Source organism: Ambystoma mexicanum, chromosome 1p (assembly GCF_040938575.1).
Source record: "Ambystoma mexicanum isolate Mex_15411 chromosome 1p, UKY_AmexF1_1, whole genome shotgun sequence".
Lineage (NCBI taxonomy): Eukaryota > Metazoa > Chordata > Amphibia > Caudata > Ambystomatidae > Ambystoma > Ambystoma mexicanum.
In genome coordinates this window covers 571,568,298-571,589,056 of record NC_090921.1, presented here as the reverse complement: position 1 = coordinate 571,589,056, position 20,759 = coordinate 571,568,298, and the positions used below count along the sequence as shown (strand labels likewise).

General features: G+C 48.2%; 1 protein-coding gene across 2 annotated transcripts in view; it reads left to right on the top strand.

Annotated features, from left to right (window-relative positions):
- Positions 1–20,759, top strand: part of AP3D1 (adaptor related protein complex 3 subunit delta 1) — a 2,198,421-nt gene that overhangs the window by 1,926,407 nt on the left and 251,255 nt on the right. The gene's annotated exons all lie outside the window — the stretch shown is intronic.

Sequence of the window (20,759 nt, the reverse complement as noted above, 5' to 3'; positions counted from 1 at the left end):
TCTTTGCTTACCTGCTTGATTATTCCGGTAAAGAACTAAAAGCTCCATCTGAAGTTGAGGACTGCCGGGCTCCTTATGCCCTTTGAAACTACCTGCTCTCCATGTTTAATCTGAACAGGATGCTGAAGCAGTGCCTCAGCAATGTGCACGGCATGCATGAAGCACGTCGCTGGCAGTCCAATGTGCGCTTTCGACTTGGACGTGCCAATCCTGGTGATCTCCATGAGGCTTGCTATGGATACCAACTGTGATGCTACTTCAGAGGCATGGCAAGATCGTCCTGCAGCTGCAGTTTGTTCTAACAACCTTACTGTCACTACAACAGCTTTGAAAAATGTTTCGGGTCCTCCGAGACTTACTTCTGCATCACTCTGGAAACGGACTGGCAAATTCGAGTTGCCAAGTACTAACGGCAAAACCACCAATTGCTTTCGCCCTACCGTCTGCTGCCTCTACAAGATCATCACTTAAGAAGCAATTAGGCTACTCTCTTGCCTGGCTAGACGCCAAACTTACCTAAAATATAATACCGATATGAACAACTGAAAACGAGCCATTGAAATAAAACTTTAAACCGTGGTGCAATGAGGCAAAGTCCTCTACTACACTAACTATGAAGAAACCTAATATTAATCACAGACGCATACATCAGATAGTGAACTCTGTCGAAGCTAACCATAATAAAAAAGATCAGGCTCATTTCGATAATGGCACCACTAACATTGAAGTTGACATTCACTATACCACTGTGGATCTGTTGCACAAAAGCTTCTGTGCACACGGCAGATACACCTGATGAACTCAACTATCATGGAGCCTTCTTTAGGAACTCCTGTAAATGATTCTGATTTCAGCTAAATGCCTGCAAATATTAATTTTATAGCTACCAACATTGAAGCAAGTTCGTAATTTGCAATTGAATGATTTGCACATAACTAATGGTAGCTCTTCTATTTCTGTTTCAAGACTTCAGGCATTAGATTGTTTGTTAACAGCTTTTGTCAAACTGTGAGGAGATGGGGCAAACGCCCCATGAGCATGCTTTGATCCTGAAGTTGATTTTTAATCACATTGGCATTAAACCAAAATATTCCAATATAGTTTGCTGCCAAAACTCAATTATTGAGTTTCTTTCAGATACTCCGGAAATTAATGATGGAGAATTCCCTATACTACTTTCTAGGTGATTGAGCAACCACAGAAGCTAAACAGTGATAATCGTTTAACCAAAAAAGATAATACTGAAAATGACTTGCTGACTAATCAAGGAATTGACCTTACTTTAACATGCAACACTAAAACGTGCAAAAGAAATGTTTGAACTACTTGTGATACCAGGTGAATGTACCAGGGTCACTTGAGTTTTCTGCTTCTGCTATTGACCTAATTTTTATCACCCATACCTCCAGAGCCTTGCTTCCACCGCCAAGGGAGTGTCAATGACCACCCCAGCAGGAACTGTGGTAGATGTAGGGTTAGTGAAAAGCATGCACCTGTCACTGTGCAACAGAGATGGGAGCAGGCAACAACTCCTGCAGTAGGCGGCTGTTCTCAATTGCCAACCCTGGAGAAGCATACCAATGTCACATAAATGTATATTGATAGTTCACTGCTCACGCCATCCATTAACCCTTTGTGTGTTTTAAACGACATGTACCTTGTATAACACATCAGTACACAGTGGTTCAAATAGATGCCCCACAATATTCATGTTCAATGTCATCTGATACCACTCAGTAATGAACACTCAATGCCTGTGTCTTACACTCTCATATAAAAATAAATCGTTTTAATTATGAGAAATATGTAATAAAGAAACATCATAATTATCACTATACACAACACACATACAACGCAATAAACCATGACTGTAAAAGTTGAACCATTGTCATTTGCCTGTACCTCAAGTCAAGACTTAGACTGATCAACCTTGTCCAAGAAATCAGTCACCGCAAAAGCCCACTACCTGCCTCACTAGGTCATGATAGGCAACCTCCTAAAACATGCTAGGCAATCTAGCTCCTACCTCACAAGATCATGGTAGGTAATCTCATAGAGGCATCTGCCTCGATCAATATAATCAGTCCCTTTCTCAATGTGATTTCAAATGCTGGTTAAGCAGAGCTTCCTTATAGTCACTAACTTTAGAATGTAGGGAGTTGAGAAGAGCTGGAAAAAGACTGGATGCCTGGACAAATCCCACAATTTAAAACAAATTGTAAAAAATAGAAAAAATTAAAAGGTTGGAAAACAATCCAAAGACACTTTTTTTTGCACCTTTTGGTTTTTCATCAAAAATGCTTAAAAAATAGTATTTAAATGCCTGAAAAAGAATGTAATGTATTCAAAAGGAATTAAATGCCCATTGGACTTATGGTACCAGCATATAGCCAATCCAGGATAAACTGTATGCTCCTAGGCTGTAAGTGGAATCAGATGCCTTGAGGAAACGTAAAAATCATTCCCCAAACAGCTCAAAAGAAAGTGTTCTGCTTAAAATAAATCAAAATAGCCCCAGTTTAAGGCTTCAGAAATCCAGAAAAAAAATTTAGGAGTGGAATCACCCCTCCAATCAGGGGAAACCTTTTCTGCTCTTCATGTCCGTCCAGCCATCACATCTGCTTCCTGCTGCCAGCTCCCTCACCCGAACAGCCTTGTCCATGGTCTCAGATTACTCTGTTATATACCCTCTGTGCCTTCCCTATTTCCATGCCCTCCACGCCTACTGCCTGTCCTTCAGCGAGGCCTAGGAATTCTGTCAACAATTGCATTTTAGCTAACATCTTTCTCTTGCAAAGACTAGTCAAGGACATGGTCCTGTCCTTCGGAGGGCCCTATGAATCTCGCCAACAATTGCATTTCAGATCACTGCACTTTCACATGCACAGCATGGCGAACGTGGCCCTGTTCTTCAGTGGCTTATTTTGGATTATTCCAAGTACTTGACAGTGTACTATAATTACCAGTTTAAACCACATAATATAACTACAGCAGGTCTGCCTTTTGTAGTTCGCAGTGTTCTGCGGTTATCTATGTTTATTTAAGCAGGGTACAGTGTACCCAGTTTCAAGGTAACTGGCACACAACCCAAAATAATAATAAAAAAAACTGTGATGTGATTCTAATGTTACCCATTGCAACATGGAAAAGTGACACTCTGCCTGCATTTAAACTTCTCATTACGCTGTGCAAATCACTGAAGATAAATGTGTTTACATCGCACTATGCATTATAGCGAGGAGGCCTGCATTGCGTTGGGCACATCGTGCACAGCGCCCTCTGGCGAGAATTTTCTTTCTGCAGTAGCAAAACTGGCGAGATACGAATATCAAAGATGAGGAATACGTCGGAGGAACATCCATTCGAAACAACGTTACCAGTTGGTAAGGAACTTGTTCATCTATCCTCTTGGATCCTGCAATCAAGACTTTTTTCTAGGGTCTACTTTCCTCCAGGGCTGCAAACCTCACCAGATTGCTGGGTCAAAGTTTTGGCAGCCTTAATGGAAGCACCCTATGAACCCATTCACAGGTGCAACATCAGGTTTATGTCATGGGAGATGGCGTTCCTGGTCGCAATAACGTCAGCCAGGCACATTAGCGAACGGCAGGCGCTGTGTGTAAAAGCGTCATTTACCGTCTTCCACAAGGATCGGGTCACCCTCAGACCGCAACCCGAAATTCCTGCCCAAAGTAGTCTCAAAGATGACGCTAACAGAACAGATTGCTCTGCCAATGTTGTTTGGACACCACACCACATCGGCAGAGCAAGCCTTGCACGCCCTGGACATCAAGTGTGTCTTGCGGTTTTGCATGCAGTGAACGAGTGCCTTTTGTGCATATCCAAGATTATTCATCGCCTTTGCAGGTCAACACAAGGGACAAGCCATTTTCATATAATGTTTGGCCTCTGGGTGGCTAGATACATCACTCACTTCTATGAAGCTGCAAGTGGCCATCTCTCATGGCGAGCAACAGCCCCATTCAACCAGAGAAACGGCGGCAACAACGGACTTCCCTGCAGGAGTATCCGTTAAGCACGCTTCATATGTTCGCCAAGGAAGAAGACACCAGGCAGGAGTCCGCAGTTGGCCAGGCGGTGTTATGGCATCTATTCTCATAAGGTAGGAGCAGCGTTGCCCTTCATTGAGTAAACATGCTTTAATGTAATGGAGGGTACTAACGTCTGCCTGCATGCTACCACTGCTTGGTATTCTATCCAAGCATGTGGACCTATGAAAGATATGATGCTTGATTCACATCTAGATTCAAATGCGCCCCTTCCCACCTCCCCTGTGTGTCTGCTCCAGTTGGTCAGTCGGTCATCTGTCGGTCAGTCACTTGACTGGAGGCTCAAATCTGAAGATGGCTGCTTGGGGTGGCGCTAAAGTCCTGTCACCTTATTGGTCAGTAGGAAAAGGAACAAAATGAAGTGGAAAGGTTGCATAATGAGAAGTTTATAAGGCTTTTGTAGAAATGTCGATAGCTGTGTGTGATATTTATATACTCGCAATTCCCCGTCGGATGACGTGAATTAATTCAAGCATGTGAATCTAAGAAAGATACTGATGCTGAAGAAATACAGTTACAGGTTGTGATGCTGCAAAGGTAAAGGGCCTCTGCATCCTTGTATCAGGCATATGTATATACATGTAGATTTATTGTTAATCCATTACATTTCTTTATGATCTTAGGCTCATGGATTGGACAGCACAATCCATTCCATTCAGGAACAGAATACAACAAGGCCGTGAGATGTTATGTTACAAAAGTGAGAAGCAGTTATTGAAGGAGAGGCAGGTTGGAGCTGCTTACACTGTATCTTGACTGAAACTAAACAAGAGTAATACAAGTCTTACTCTTCTGTGTATGAAGTGTGTCACGCTCACCTGATTCCCACGGAGGCGCAGGTCTGGCTTCGAGTGCTGATGCTTCTTCTATGGTGAAGCGCAGGACTCTGAAGATGGACTCACTGGCTCGCAGGAATATTCCCCTGTGCGTGAAAAGGGAGTATTACCTACTGACGGAATAATGCTCAAGCCTCCCATTCCCTTCCAACCCTCCACGATACCCTTCCTCGATTCCCCGTGAAGTCTCACCTTAGGGTCTGGAAGGATGAGTTCTCCATCCTGCTTCTGATGCAGGGGCGCGTTGAAACCCAGTTACTTCACTGGATTGAGGTTTGATGGGAGTTCAAATAAGCTTGACTATTCAGGTAAGGCGAGGTAAGAGTTGTGTAGCTAGTTCAAAAGTTCAAGCTTAATAATAATGTTCAGTGTCTTATTGCAGCAAGCGCTAACGCTTATGTCTTTTTCCCCTTAGGGGCCGGGGTTCGGAATGCCGGAGATATGGCGCCGACTCGAAGTGAAACGTGCAGTTCCAGTAAATGACAGGTAAGTTCTGGATGAGCGTTCAGGTAATGTCTTTGCATTCGCTCATTCAATGTCTTTGTCTTTTTTCCCCAAAGGGGCCAGGGTCCGGAATGCCAGGAAGCGGCAGGACCCGAAATGAAATGGGAATGACCCAACAGGTAAGTCTTAGAAGGAAACTGAGCTTTTCCTATTCCCTTCCTTCTCTCACCTTGTACTCTTGTCTTTTTCTCTCTAGGCTCTGGGAAGTGGCTGCGGATCCGGATGATCGCTGCTGAAGATGGAGGTGCCCAGGAAAGGTGAGTGAAATGCAGCGCTGCAGCGATGGAAGCGAAATGCTTTTAAAATGATGTCTTCCCTTTCAGGATCGTCGGTGTGAAGTCTCTGTGATGCAGCTTTAGCAGGTAAGGTCTTCTTTCTCTCCAATTCCCTCTTAGCAGGTGACCCAGGATGCTGACAGGCGTGGCTGAAGTCCAGAAGCAGGAGCTGACACGGTGAGCGTCCAGCTGCGAGGAGCAGAACAACGCGAAGCGTGAGTTGCTCATCGGGCGTGGTTTAAATAGCTTTGGAAGAAGTTCCAGGTATGTATCCTTCCACTGATCAGGTATGTACCCTTCCCCGACCACACCCAGGGGAAAGTAGTTCCACAGGTAAAGTAGTTCCATTCAGGCCTCAAGAGGGCCTGGATTTAGCAGCATGGTCTGCATCAGGTAAGTGCACCTTAAAACACTTGAACACATGTCTAGCTTTATGAGCCTGGCGCCTAAGGCGCCAGGACAGGGGTCCAACATGAGCCTGGCGCCTAAGGCGCCAGGACTGTGTCCAAAGGGCCCCAGCTTGGGCCCGCTGGCACTTCCCTGGGGGAAATTATGCCTGCCTCTGGGGTTGCTGGGTCGGACCTGGCTCCTTGGAGGTAGGCATCATGACAAAGTGTCCATTTAATACTTGTCCCACTACTTCCCTATATGTGTTTTTCTGTATATTTTTCTGCCACAGGAGTCCAGTATGCACCTCTGGCAGTGCAGCTCTTCATTTTTATTATTGGTGAGCAAGACACATGGGAAACTTCTAGGGCACCCATAGTTGGGTATACCCATAGTGTGTGTTTTTGGGCACCCACAGAGCAGGGTATGGGCTGGTGGCAGCTACATGCTGATTTTGTAAGGACCCTGGGTCTCTCGCGCTTTGGGACACCCAGGCCCTGACATAGGAATCAATGGATTCCTGAACCAAGGCAAGATGGCCACTGAAAGCCTTGTGGCTTCCTGTCTTTCCCTTATTGTTACTCATAGCCCTGTGAAGCCCTGGCTGTATGTCCCTTCCTCTGATTGGATGTTGGGTGGAAGGACTATATATGGCTCTGCGGCTGCCCCTGCTAGACTAGTAGGAGCCTTCCCAGGGACTCCTTGTTTTGGGTACACCCTTGGGTGGGACATGTATGAATGGAAAGGGGAGTCGATTCACATTCTGTGTTGTGGGTGTCTGTTTTTGGTTGTGTCACTATGCCTGTGGTCTGCCTGAGCCATCCCTACCTGAAACTGGAGTGAATGTAGTGTGTGCTCTGAAAGGCTGGGAGTTGCCCTCAATGCATATCCACTGTTTTGGGTTTCTGGGTTTGGGTGAATGGCCTGAATACCTGAGTGCACGATTGGGGTCTGCCACTGCCAGATGAATGTGTGAAAGTGTGTGATTGGCTGACTAGGCCTAGCTCAGCCTGAGTGAATGGTGGGACTGGGGGGGGGGGGATTTGTGTATATCAGAGGGCCCCTCACCTCTGTGTCAGAAGCTGCAAGTCGAAACCAGAAATTGGAAGCTTGTCTCCTGAATCCTGAAGAAGTCTGTGGCTGCAACTGTTAAAGAAATCCAAAGGCTGCTATGCTGATTCAAGGACTGATATACAGAGGACCTGGATAGACAACCTCTTGCTGTAGCTATGAGGGGACATTGTAAAACTGCTGTTCTCCACCCTAAATGGCATGGAAGCCTGCCCGAGTGTCTGGCATCTTGCAGAGAAAGCTTTGTGAGCCCAGAAGAAGAGTGTCTGGATATCCTAAGCCCGAGAAGTATACCAGCGTTGTCCTGTGTCTGGAGGCTGTCTGTGACCAGAAGAAATCAGACTGCTCTGTATCGCCCAGAAAAAATGGTACCCTGGCATAGTGCTGCGCGACGGCCAGAGCTTGCCAAGTTCAACACTGAAAAAATCTTTAGGTAGCTCTGCAACCATGACATATGTCCTTTTTTCCACAACTGAAAAAGTTCAGTTTCGCCATTCCGAACCGAAGAACGAGTCCCAAGGGTCCAAACTTGGTGGTGGCCCACAGGGAAAGCCAGTGCTCCAGTCCAAGTCGCCAGAAGCCATCCTGTCGTCTGTGCTGCAACACTGAAGAACTGAGCGGTGCCCAGTTGCGAAATACCATAACCCTACACCTAGTTTTGTCACTGCACCCGTCTCCACCAAAGGTCATCGACAAAAACCAAAGAGCTCATCCTCACCTCCCAAGCTTTGTCAATATCCACAGTGAGTTTCAGCTTTTTGGGACATCCACAGACCACAAAACAACCCGACCAAGGAGACCAGAGCGACAGACCATCAATGCTGCCTTTCTGATACTGCTTGGTTCCCTTCTCCTGCTCAACAGCAATGACCCAGTGACTTCTTCCAGAAGGCGTCCATCGTCACTGGGGCATCATCGAGTAAAGCCGAGAGACTCCACCACTTCACCTTCCAAGGTACTGTGACGAGGAAGAGGGGCTTCCTCCCTCAAGGTCCATCCAGGGGTCTCAGATTTGTCTAGGACAGGGCTCACGTGTTGCTTCCCAGGTACTTTGGGGTGGTGGGACCTGTAAAGAGAAAAGCAGACAATTACTGAACATTTACGGACTGGGTATTAATGTAAAAGCAAAGCATAACTTGCCTTGTATTGCAGGTTGCTCAGGAGGAGGTGCAGTGGGGTCTGTACACAGAATTGTATTTTACCCTGAAAGGTATTCTGCCATTGTTCCAAAGCAATTAAATCCTCAACGTTCGATGTCAGTTGCACGGGTGTCCTGTTTCAAACGGTGTTATGATTGTGGCACCAAGATGTCCCTCACCGACCCACACGAGTTGTATCTGCGGTACCTTGGCACAGGTCATGGGACTGACGGGTGTCCGTCGTATGTCAAAATACAACCAAAATCCCTTTGCGATCGGGCTGCAAAACTCACTCTGGTTCGACTGCCCTCAAAATCTCTGATGCGTTTGGTCTTCGGAGGCCAAAACCGAGGGGCATACCCCTGAGAAACACCGGCGGAAGAAGAAAAGGTTCCACTCGATGAGCTGCTTTTCCTCTTCCCGAAAAAATAAAAAGTCCCATCGTCGGGAATCGGAGACATTGACGGAAAAAGGTAAGCCATCGACAGGACCGACCACCCGCAAGGAGTGGGAGGGTTTCAAATCCTCGATGCCTGTAATGTTCAAGCAGCATTCTGCAGTCGGCATGGCTCCCACCCCTACGCAGCGTGCTTCAGAGCCGAGAAAGGCGCTAGGTGTACCCGACCCCTCTAGTGCCACGGTACCGACCATGTCGGCGCCGATATATATATTTTTCAATGTCAAATGAAATTCCATGGAAGCCGGATTACCCCTGTGCAGCCAAGGATGTCGATGCAACTGCGCCTCGATCAACACCGACATCGACGGTTGTCGAGAAAGTATTAATCCACAACCCTGGTCCGAATTTTTGGATACCATGGCCAGTATCTTCGGCGATCACGATGTTCTTGGGTTCCGGAGGGGTCGACTATTTTGACAACCAGAATAAGCTTCTACAGCTAGCTCAAGGACTCCAAGACGCCAGTGGTCTGCACAATTCGTCGGACCTCGATTTTCAGCAGTCCCAGCCCTATCTTCACAATATATCTAAATGCAGGGCTCTGGTAGAAAGGGTTATTGACACCCTGGGATTGCACTCATCAGTGGCGCCTGTACAAGGTTATGACCTTACCGACATCCTAGAGGAAGATCTTGCCACTGTACTGTTAGGGAGAATTCTCTTAAGGCTAATTTCCCAAACCTAGTGAGTCCCCCAGCAGCTTTGCTGGATTTTTGGGGTTTGTTTTTTTCTCCTGCTAAGAGTGAGACTCATTTTCTCCCACTCTTAGGCATGATTTGAGGTATGTATTTGACTTATTGTGTGATTATGGGCTATGGGGTCTTTTACTCCATAGGGTATCATCTGTTTTAGTGTATGTGTTACACAGCACCCTCAGTGTCATAGTGACCCTCCAAACATAGACTCCATACCCTGGGACTGACTACTGTCTCCCAGGGCCTGTAAAGTCACCATTGGCTTTACTAGTCCAAAATTGTGAACAGAACCAGTACAAACCATCACATTGTGGAAGTACTGGAGGGGGTTAATTAGATTGCCCCTGGGTCTGTTTCCAAGGAGGCACTGTCCATTCCCCCTTTGTCGAGTTTCTGGCTGGTGGCAGTGGTTACCACGCAAAATATTCCACCAGAATATTTCCTATTGGATTTTCCCATTGACACACCACTTTTTGGTGCAATGTTAAAGATACCGCCGGTTTATTTATTTAATATAAAATCACCGGTTGGGTCTTTTCGCCAGAACTCTTTTCTAAAATGGAGTTTGTGTCCGTCTCTGTAACTCCAACCAAGGTCGGGCCCTTTGTTCCACTTTTTGGCGGGCTTCTCCACAGAAGCCCTCCAACTGGTGCCACTCTGTCTGGGTTCCACCGGATGTGTGGGTGAGGGAATTGGCACCCTTGACTGCGTTGCCTTAGCAACCCAAGTCGCACTCTGTTCTGATTGGCCCAGTGGTGAGCCGCCCGGCTCACCACTTAGCATGTATGAGTAACAGCTAGGCTGTTGAATGGGGGTTTATCTGCATAAAAGCAGGGCTTTTGGGACTGGAACTTCAGAAGTCGCCACAGGACCTAAGAAATCCGAAGAGGGGAGAAGCTGAGCCATCTGCAACGACGACACCACCGGTGCAGCCCTGCTGCAAAGACCTCACCACTTTCCCGACGACAAGAGAAGATCTTCTGCTGAAAGAGTCTTCTTCCTCTGAGCTGGTGGGACCAACCAGTTCACTATTCGCCTTCCAGGACGTCTCTTGGTCAAATCGCCAGTGCCAACCACCCCGGCGGCCGAATAGCCAAGCTTCACCACTGTGACCGCGAATAAAAGGAATGCACCTTTTCACTGAACGAACTCTGCAGCTGGTCTCTTCCCTGGGCAGTGCAACGACTCCAAGTTTCCTCCTCGACGAGATCTTCTCTTCCCCTGGTCGAAACCACGAACTGCACGCGCTGCCAGGAACAACTGCCACCTCCGGAGCTTCCTCAACTTTAAAGGTACTGTGTTCCACCTGGCTTCCCTTTCTCCGATTTGCTAAAGGTGGCCCTTAAATCCTTGGCTTTCCAACTGGGTTGGCCCCCAGACCTTCTAACTTTACCTTCTGAATCAACCCAACCTCTTTTGAACATTTTTACAAAGACTTGAATGCATTTCTAAACTGTGTGATCTTGGGCACATTTCACCTTGCTCCCTTTAAAGTGGGCCTGGCCTATGAACTTTGGCTCTACAGTAGACTCTGCCTTCAATAACTTGTTTTTGGTCTTAGAAAAGTGTTGGGAACTGTTTTATTTTCATGACCTGCCTTTTTCTCTCCCTTTAACTTAAATATTGGAGTGCCATCTAAGTTACGCGCTCGCATCTGTTTTTACAAATAGTGGTGTTTTGACTTAGACTTGTCTAATCATTTTTAAGGGAGGTGTGTATACTTTTCTGATTGTTTGAACTTGCTTTGATTTATAGTGCTAGTGTATTTCCTTAAGTGTGTGTTAAATCATTATATACTTTTGATACCAAGCTCTGGTCAGTGTTTGCTTGCTCTATTGTGTTTTATCCCTATTGTGTATCCTCTGTATACTGCCCTACTCTTCTTGAGAGAAGTCTGACTGCTCAGCCACAGCTACCAGGTAAATCTGGGTGGTACAGACTGCTACCATTTGGGTTTACTGCTTACTCCTGTAGTCTTAATCTTCTTGCAGTGGTCCCCAATGGAACTGCACAGGATTCTGCCTAACATGTACGTAATATGCCTCTGAAGCCAGACATTGCTGATCCTTTGGCAGCTCTATGGCAAAACCCATGTTCCATTCCTCCCGTCAGCTCAATTTCTGGGAAGTACAGGCTGGCTAGAGGAGACCCCTCATACCTCTCATCTCACACTTCCCTGGAGGGGCTTGTTATGCAGGCTGCTACAGTCTCTTCTAGATCTACATCCTCTACATCAACTCAGCCCCCAGATAGAGAAGCAAAAAAAAGTGGATGCCTTGGCAAAGAAGGCATTCACTTCAGGTAGCATAGTCCTCAAAGCTACAAATGTGGCAAGCAGCTTTGCCAAATACTCCTTCGGTCTATGGACAGCGGTGGAAAATGATGCTTACTATGTCCCGTAAGGGGAAATGCGCGAGAGCTTCCTACAGCTAGTGGCGTATGGGAAGGAGGTGGCCAAGCAGTCGCTGTGAACAGGCCTGGACATCGCTGACTGCGTGGCCGATCTATGGCTTTGGCCATAACACTGAGAAGGCAGGTCTACTTGAAAACCTCAGGTTTTTTACCGAACGTCCAAGTAAAACCTCTGGGGATGCCCTTCGAGGGCTATCTTCTTTTCGGCCACAAAGAGGACGATTCCATAGAAAAAATCAAGGAATCGAAACTTGTTGCCAACTCCTTAGGTCTAGCTGAGCAGCTGACCAAACCTGCTTTTAGCTTCACCTCAAGGGCACGGGGCTACATGAGACATGCTTCTTATCGCAGGAGAGCACAACTCCCACCGGCCAGGCAAGGGCAGATGCATATCTCGCACTGCGGAAGGGGCAGAGTGGCTTCTAGAGGCCAATAGGCAGCGTCCGCCGAGAGGGCGACCCAGCCTCCGATCTCCCCTCTCACAGCGCACCAGTTGGAGGATGGGCGACGGAGCACTTGCTCCCGTGGCAGGGAATTACTTCCAACGCCTGGGCTCTACAGCTCATTCAATGAGGTTGTCAGCCATTTCTAAGAAAGCCACCAGACAGACTGCCCCCACCTCCAATACACCCAGGACAGGAGCTCCAGGAAGAACTGAGAGCCCTGTTGCTGAAGGCTGCTGTGGAAGAGGTACCTCCCAAACAGAGAGGATCAGGTTTGTATTCCTGGGATTTCCTGTTATCCAAGAAAGGAGAGGTCTACGTCCCATTCTGGACCTCAGGGCCTTGAACACGTTCTTGTGCAAAGACAAATTCAGGATGGTGACATTGGGAGAGATTCTCTGCGCTCTCGAACTTCAGGACTGGCTGTGTCCATAGACCTACAGGACACCTATTTCCATGTGCCAATGCATTGAAAGCACAGGAAGTTCCTAAGGTTCACCATAGGAGACATGCACTATCAGTTCAAGGTGCTTCCCTTTGGTATTACCTCTGGCCCAAGGAACTTCACCAAGCTCATGGCGCTAGTTGCGGCTCACCTCAGGAGATCCGAGTCCACGTATTTCCATATCTGGACTACTAGCTGATATGAGGCTAGTCTGTAGTGCAGGTCTTGCCCCATCTCCAGGACACCTGCTCGCTGCTGCACAGGCTGGGCTTCTCCCTAAAATTAAGGAAGTTCCACATGACACCAGTGCAACGGCTCCAGTTTATTGGAGCAGTCCTAGATACCCAGATGTGGATGGCCTTCCCTCTCGTGGAAAGTGTAGTCACCTTGATACAGATAGTGGACTTTTTCAGACCAATGCCACTCTACCAGCAGATTACTTCCTCCGCCTTCTAGGACTCATGGCTTCCTGCAATTTTCTAGTGCCAGAGGCCAGGTTGAACATGCGATCCCTGCATTGGTTACTGAGGGATCAGTGGTCTCAGTGCCTCTGCACTCCCTCGGATCTCCTTCAAGTGCCCACATCAGTGGTCAATGACCTGTCCTGGTGGGTGTTCTGCAACAGTCTTTTGGCGGGTGAACCCTTCTAGTCTTCTTTGGCCTCAGACCCAAGTGGTCATGGATACGTCCTTGAAGGGTTGGGCCGCTCCCTGCGAGGATTTGCAGGTGAGTGGCCACTGGTCAACAATGGAAGCCAGGTGGCACATCAACAGGCTGGAGTTACGAGCTGTCAGGCTAGCCCTGAAAGCATGTCTTCGTTCTGACGGACAACACGGTGGCCATGAACTATCTCAACAAGCAAGGTGGTGTGCACTCCCGCCCACTGTGCACAGAGGCGATGATACTTTGGTTCTTGTTACTGGAGAACAGGATCTCGGTCTCTGCAGTTTATCTGGCGCGTACAGAGAGCAATTTGGCGTATGCACCTAGCAGACAGAGCACGGTCTCACACGAGTGGTAAGTGTGCCAGGAAGTCATAGAGGAGGTCTTTACTCTTTGGGGTACCCCAGCAGTGGATCTGTTCGCAAAGGAGTCCAACAGGAAATGCAAATGCTTCTGCTCGAGGGAATTCCCAGTGAACGGTTCACTGGGGGATGCATGTCTGGTAGATTGGACCATCCCTCTCCTCTACGCTTTACCTCCGATTGCAGTCATTCCATGGGTTCTCTGGGGGTTGGTGAGTTTTCGAGCAACCACAATCACCCAGGACTGGGCGAGGAGTATGTGGCACTCGAACCTCTTGGATCTGTCCACCTCACCAGTTGCCTTGCCGCCCGGTTCTCCTAACCCAGTCGGAAGGCCCGATACTCCATCCGACAACGGAATCCCTCAACCTACATGCGTGGCTCTTGAGAGGATGAGGTATGATGACAGGCACCTCTCTGAGAAAGTACTTAAGGTGTTTCTGGCTATACGCAGACCATCTACAAGATCTTTGTACACAAGCAGATGGCGAAGATGTGAGGCGTGGTGCAGTGAACGCGAGATTGACCCCATCTCTTGTCCCAACACGACAGTGATGGTGTTCCTTCTGTCACTTGCCTCTGCAGGCCTTCACGTCCACACAATCAAAGGATATTTGGAAGCCTTATCTGTGTTCAAGATTTCCCCAGACCAAGGTTCGTTTTTTACGATCCCGGTAATGGCACAATTCCTGAAAGCTCCTGTAAATAAGTTTCCGCCAACTCCCTTTGATGTCCCGGATTGGGATCTTAATCTGGTTCTTATATTTCTGATGGTGGCTTTTTTGAGCCTATGCATTCTTGTCCTTTACCGCTTATCTCGTTTTGAACAGCCTTCTTGGTGGCTGTTTCATCCGCTTGGCGTGTGAGTGAACTACAGGCCTTATGCTGTAAGCCACTCTTTACTATATCGCCAGGACAGCTGATTTCAGGAGCGCTGACCAGCTCTTTTTGGCTTTTTCCTTGGCCTACAAGGGCCTGCCCATAAAGAAGCAGACTTTATCCCGTTGGATAATTCTCGGCATAGATGAATGTTACCAGGCCGCTGGGAAGGAATTAACAGCGGGCATCAGGGCCGATTCCACAAGGGGGGCCTCCGCATCCACCGCATAGCAGAGGGGGGTCCCTGTCCGGGAGATTTGTCGCACTGCGCCATGGTCATCTTTGCATACTTTGCAAAGCACTATAGCCTGGATGTGGCTCGTACCTCTGATGCACGTTTTGGCAGGGCAATGCTGAAAGACTTGTGATACAACTTTCTGCCCACCTTCTTCGTTACTGCTTTGGGAGTCTATCAGATGAGGAATCTGCGGGACCAGAATCCATAGAAAGAACATTACGGTGGGGTAATTTCTCCTTTGTTTCGTAAATTGTCAGTGTCTAGGCTTTTTCCAGAGACGTCCATGTTGCGTTGCTTATGTCAGTCTTGGTTTTAACCCAAATGCACTCTGCCTGTCTTTTCTTCCTTGTAAGATTACTTGGCCGGATGCAAACCAGCTGTTATGATTTAACCCATCTCTTAAGGTTTTAAACTTCATAAGAGCTGCTGAGTGGATTCCTGCCTCTATCATTCTTAGGCAGACCTACTCGTCTTCTCTCTCTCTCTCTCTTGCTTTCTCTCTCTCTTTCTCTCTCTCTCTCTCTCTCTCTCTCTCTCTCTCTCTCTTTCTCTTTTTCTCTCTCTCTCTCCTAGCCATTCCCTTACTACTATCTATCGGTCACCTGGTCAGACTTCTTCCTTCCTCTCTGAATGGATGGACCTCTCCTCCTCACTCCTGGCCTCAACCACTCAACTCCTCCTTCTTGGAGACTTCAACATCCACCTGGATGCCTCCTGTCCCCCCTCTTTTGCGATCTCTGCGACTCTCTCACTCACCATACTCCCCTCTGGCACGACTCATTCTGCAGCACACACTCTCGATGTTCTGATCTCCTCTGACCTTCCCCTCCCCGCTCTCCACTCCTCTCTCCTGGAATGATCACTTTCTCCTATCCTCCCACCTCTGCCTCCCTACCCGTCAGGCTAAGCCACCTCCATCACTGCCACCCACCTTCTCGGTCATCCGACCCATGAAGTGTGTGTCAGTTGAGGCTTTCGCCACCAGCTCCTCCCCCCTTGGCTGACCTCACCCTGACACAGCCCTCTCCACGCTCCACTCCTCTGTAGCTGATACTCTTGATATCCTTTCCCCTGTCATGGAAATCCGCCTGAAGCCCAAAGCCAAGTGGAACTCCTGGTATGACTCAGACCTCGTCACCCTTAAACGCAAGTGCATGGTGGCCGAGAGGAAATGGCGTGCTTCATGTTGATCCGCTGACAAACTGGCCTGCCGCCTGCTTCAAAAGCAATACTGGCTCTCTGTCCTCACCAAGAAGAGAGCCCATATCCAAGCCTGCATCTCTGCTGCATCTAACAACTCGGCTGAACTCTTTAAAATCTGCAAGGAACTAGCCAATCCTGCCGCAGTCTCTACCTCTCCTGTACCTTCCCAGGCCCTCTGCACGGCACTGGCTTCTCACTTCATCTAAAAAACCCAGGACATCCTGTCCTCACTCTCTTCCTATCGCCTCCCTCCCTCCATTCCCTGCTCTTCCTCTGGCCCTTCTGCAGCCACCCCCCTCCCTCCTTCTATGCCTTTCCCCTTTTCGAATGGATTGTCCCCTCCCACGTATTCCTCATCTTTTGATAAATCGTTATCTCCAGCTTCGCTGCTTCGGAAAAAAAAATTCTCGCCAGAGGGCACTGTGCTCGAGCCGTCGATTGTCCCTCGACGTACTCCGTACTCTGTCGACGTCACCGATGGTATAAATAGCTCGAGCCGCGCCCGTTGCTTCAGTTCCGTTTTTCTGATCGCTTCACTATCGAGAACAGCGCACTTCTATTTTCTGTGAAGAAAATGTCGTCATCTTCGACACCCAGAACTGGGTTTAAAAAGTGTGCAGATTGTGGATCTAAGATGTCGATCACCACCAGATTTGTCTCTGGTGTCTCGGTTCCAGTCACCGAACCGACGACTGCGGGTCCTGCCAATCGATGACCGAAAAAGCTCTTCATGAGAGGAGAGGTAAACTGTCGGTGGGGAGGGAGGCCTCAAAAAGGTTTTCGTCAAAAAGACACAAGAAAGCGACTGATTCTAAAGAATAGGATCGCCATAGGCACTCGAAGAGATCTCGATCTAGGAGTAGATCGAGACACTCTTCGTCGTCATCTAAAAAAATGAAGTGGAGACATAGATCTCCATCATCATCATCTTCTTCAGAGTTGACCGAAGAAATTTGTTGTCTGACTAAATCGGATTCTCCCAGTAAGTGGGAAGAATTCCGCAAAAAGATGATGGAGGTTTTCGAGAATGCGGCCCGACCCCCTCGAAAATGCCATACCCCTAAAGTGGCTCCATTGGACGACAAAGGGAAGTCCAAGGCTACCATGGCCAAGACTGAGCGTCGAGGAATACAAAAAACCTCGAGTTGACGTAAAACCGTCGAAGACTCTTCGAGAGTCGAGCACCTCTCCAGTGCTGTGCAAGAAACACAAGTCGTCAAAGACTTCGACAACTTTGTCGACGCCCTCGACGTCGCTAATTTCTACACCAAAGCCAAATGCGTCATCGACGCCATTATCGAAGTTATCTTCGAAGACTTCGAAGACACGCTGGAAAACTTCGAGGGATTTGCCATTTCCTTCGAAGCAGATGGAAGAGGAAGAAAGGAGATTCACTCCTTTGCCCAGGTCAGATTTTTTCAAATCCATGTCAGCAATCTATGAAGAGTCTGCTTCAGAAGAAGATGAGGTTACTCCTTTGGGAGTTACTTATGGTACAAGACAAGTTTGTGAAGAACTTATTGACCAGGAATCTAGAATGAGAGACCTGAGTGATACTCTACATTCTGCCAGTCGAGTTGACACATCCCCAGAATTAGTGTTCGCCAAACCTGATCCTGCAGAACATGCAGATGCTGGGTACAGGGGTCTTATGACCAGGATAGTTGAATATATGGGTTGGGGTAATACTTCAACCATTTTTGAACAAGATGACATGACGGATGTAATCGTCAAGGGACCTCAGAAAGATCCTGTTCTCCCTTTTCACAGGGCCCTTCAAAGGACTGTGGAGAAAATCTGGGAGAAACCAGAAACTATTGCTGCTGCAGATAGCACTTTTCCAAGAAAATATAGACCAGCTGGAACAGATCCTGAATATTTGAATAAACATCCGACTCCAGAAAGTTTAGTCATTCAGGCAGCATCTACCTCAAAACAAACTGCTTATCCAACTATCCCTCCAGATAGAGAGGATAGAAAAATGGATGCCTGGGCACGTAAAGTTTTCACGTCAGGCAGTATGGCACTTAAATCGGCAAATGTCACCTGTACCCTAGCCAGGTTTACCCATACCCTGTGGGACTGTATTTCGGCAGCGGCTGATCATATTCCGGAAGGCGAGGAAAGGGAAGGCTTCCTGAATATAGTCAAAGACGGGAAGGAGGCAATGGGGGAATATCTCCAGTCTGGACTGGATACTGCTGATAGTATCAGCAGATCCATGGCTGCTAGCGTTGTGCTATGCAGATTTGCGTGAGTGAGGAAGTCGGGTTTTGCACCGGACGTGCAAGCAAGACTCCTCAACATGCCCTTTGATGGCTTGAGGCTCTTTGGCAGAAAGGCTGATGAAAGCCTGGAAGAACTTCAGACCTCGAAAGCAGCAGCTAAATCACTTAGCGCCTCTTTGCGCTAGCCTCTAAAACCCTATTCCGGCTCATCTTCCTGGAGGGGTCGTTCTTTTCGATACTACTCCTCTTTTGGTAGAGGAAGAGGACAGGCTTCTCAAAGGGGCAAAAGAAACGTCCCTCGTGGAGCACGAGGTAGATGTGCAAAGTCAGCCTCAGGAGCGGCATCTGTACCCTCAGCCACTCCTGCAGCCGCCTCTAAATCCCTCTGAGACCTTGTTACACAAAACACCAGTGGGAGGCAGGATTTCTCAACTTCTGAAGGAATGGCGGGGCATTACCTCAGATGCTTGGGCACTGGAAACAGTAGCCCAAGGTTACTGTCTCCCCTTTCTAAAAAGGCCTCAGAATCATCCACCGGGAGCCAATTCCGCCAAAATTCCAGATCCGCTCCTGTTGCAGGAAATTTTAACCCTTCTAGAGAAAGGTGCCATAGAACAGGTACCTGTAGCGGAGAGGAACAGGGGTTGCTACTCCCCATATTTTCTCATCCCAAAAAAGGACGGAGGACTGAGACCCATCTTGGACTTGAGAAACTTAAACAAGTTCCTCAGGAAGGACAAGTTCAAGATGGTGCTTCTTTCTCAGATCCTTCAGGCTCTCCAACTCCAAGATTGGTTGGCATCATTGGACCTTCAGTATGCTTACTTTCATGTGCCAATCCATCCAAAGCACAGAAAGTACCTGAGGTTCGCGATTGGCAATTCTCATTATCAGTTTTGAGTTCTGCCATTCGGGTTGACCTCTGCCCCGAGGGTTTTCACCAAACTGTTGGCAGTTGTGGCAGCAAGTCTCAGGAGAGGAGGTGTTCACATATATCCCTACCTGGACGACTGGTTGATCAGAGCAAGTTCTCCAGAACAAGCTCAGGAACATCTTTCGATCACCTGCCACTTCCTCCACAAATTGGGCTTCTCCCTCAATTTCAAGAAGTCCCACATGATACCATCCCAGAAACTCCAGTTTATCGGAGCAGTCTTGGACACTTCATCGGGAAAAGCCTCGCCTCCCGAAGTGAGAGCTCTCCACATCCAGCAGATGGTAACGAAGTTTCAGAATGCCCAACATCTACCGGCCTTCGATTTTCTCAGGTTCTTCGGCCTCATGGCATCCTGCATTTTCCTAGTACCAGAGGCCAGGTTGAGAATGTGATCCCTTCAATGGGCACTCAGAACTCAGTGGTCCCAGTTCTCAGGGAATATGTCGGATCTTCTGCAAGTCCCGAGCGCAGTTGCTCAGGATCTTCTATGGTGGGCTTGCAACGACAACATTCTCAAGGGAGAGTCTTTTTGGCAACCATGGCCGGAGATGACAGTAGTGACAGACGCCTCACTCACGGGGTGGGGAGCACACACACCAACGATCTGACAATCAGCGGTCGTTGGTCTCCATCGGAGTCCAAACTACACATCACCCTGTTGGAGCTGAGGGCGATGAGACTAGCTCTGAAGGCCTTTCTGCCCTCTGTACATGGAAAGAATGTCCTGATAATGACGGACAACACGGTGGCCATGTATTACCTCAACAAAAGAGGAGGAGTAGGGTCACTGCCACTGTGCAGAGAAGCAATGCAGCTCTGGTTCTGGGCAATACGAGAAGGAATCTGTCGGAAATTCACCTAGCCGGAGAGAAGAACACGGCGGCAGACGCTCTGAGCAGGCAGAGCACGGTCTCTCACGAGTGGCAGCTGGCTCTGGAAATCCTTCTGGAGATCTTCGCCCTTTGGGGAACCCCTCAAGTGGATCTGTTTGCCACCGCGATCAACCGGAAGTGCGATCAGTACTGCTCAAGGGAATTTCCTCAAAGAGGAGCTCTGGGAGACGCATTCGTAGTGGAGTGGAAGTTTCCACTGCTGTATGCGTTTCCCCCAGTCCCCGTGATTCCTCAAGTAATCAGGAGGTTGAGAAAGTTCAGGAAAACCATGATCCTAATTGCCCCGGATTGGGCCAGGAGAACGTGTACCCGGACCTTCTAGACATGTCCATCTGCCCTCCAATACGTCTTCCGCAAAGAGAGGATCTTCTCTCGCAAGAGGAAGGTCGGGTTCTCCATCCAGAGGTCAAGAGTCTCAACCTTCACACATGGTTTCTGAGAGGTTGAGATACAAGGATTGGGATCTACTGGATGATGTAATGGAAATCTTGCTTTCGGCCAGAAGACCAGCAACAAAGTCTTTGTACCAATGTCGCTGGAATAGGTTTAGTAACTGGTGCAAAGACAAGGATGTGGACCCTTTTCAGTGTGGCACCCCAATGGTGCTTTCTTTCCTGTT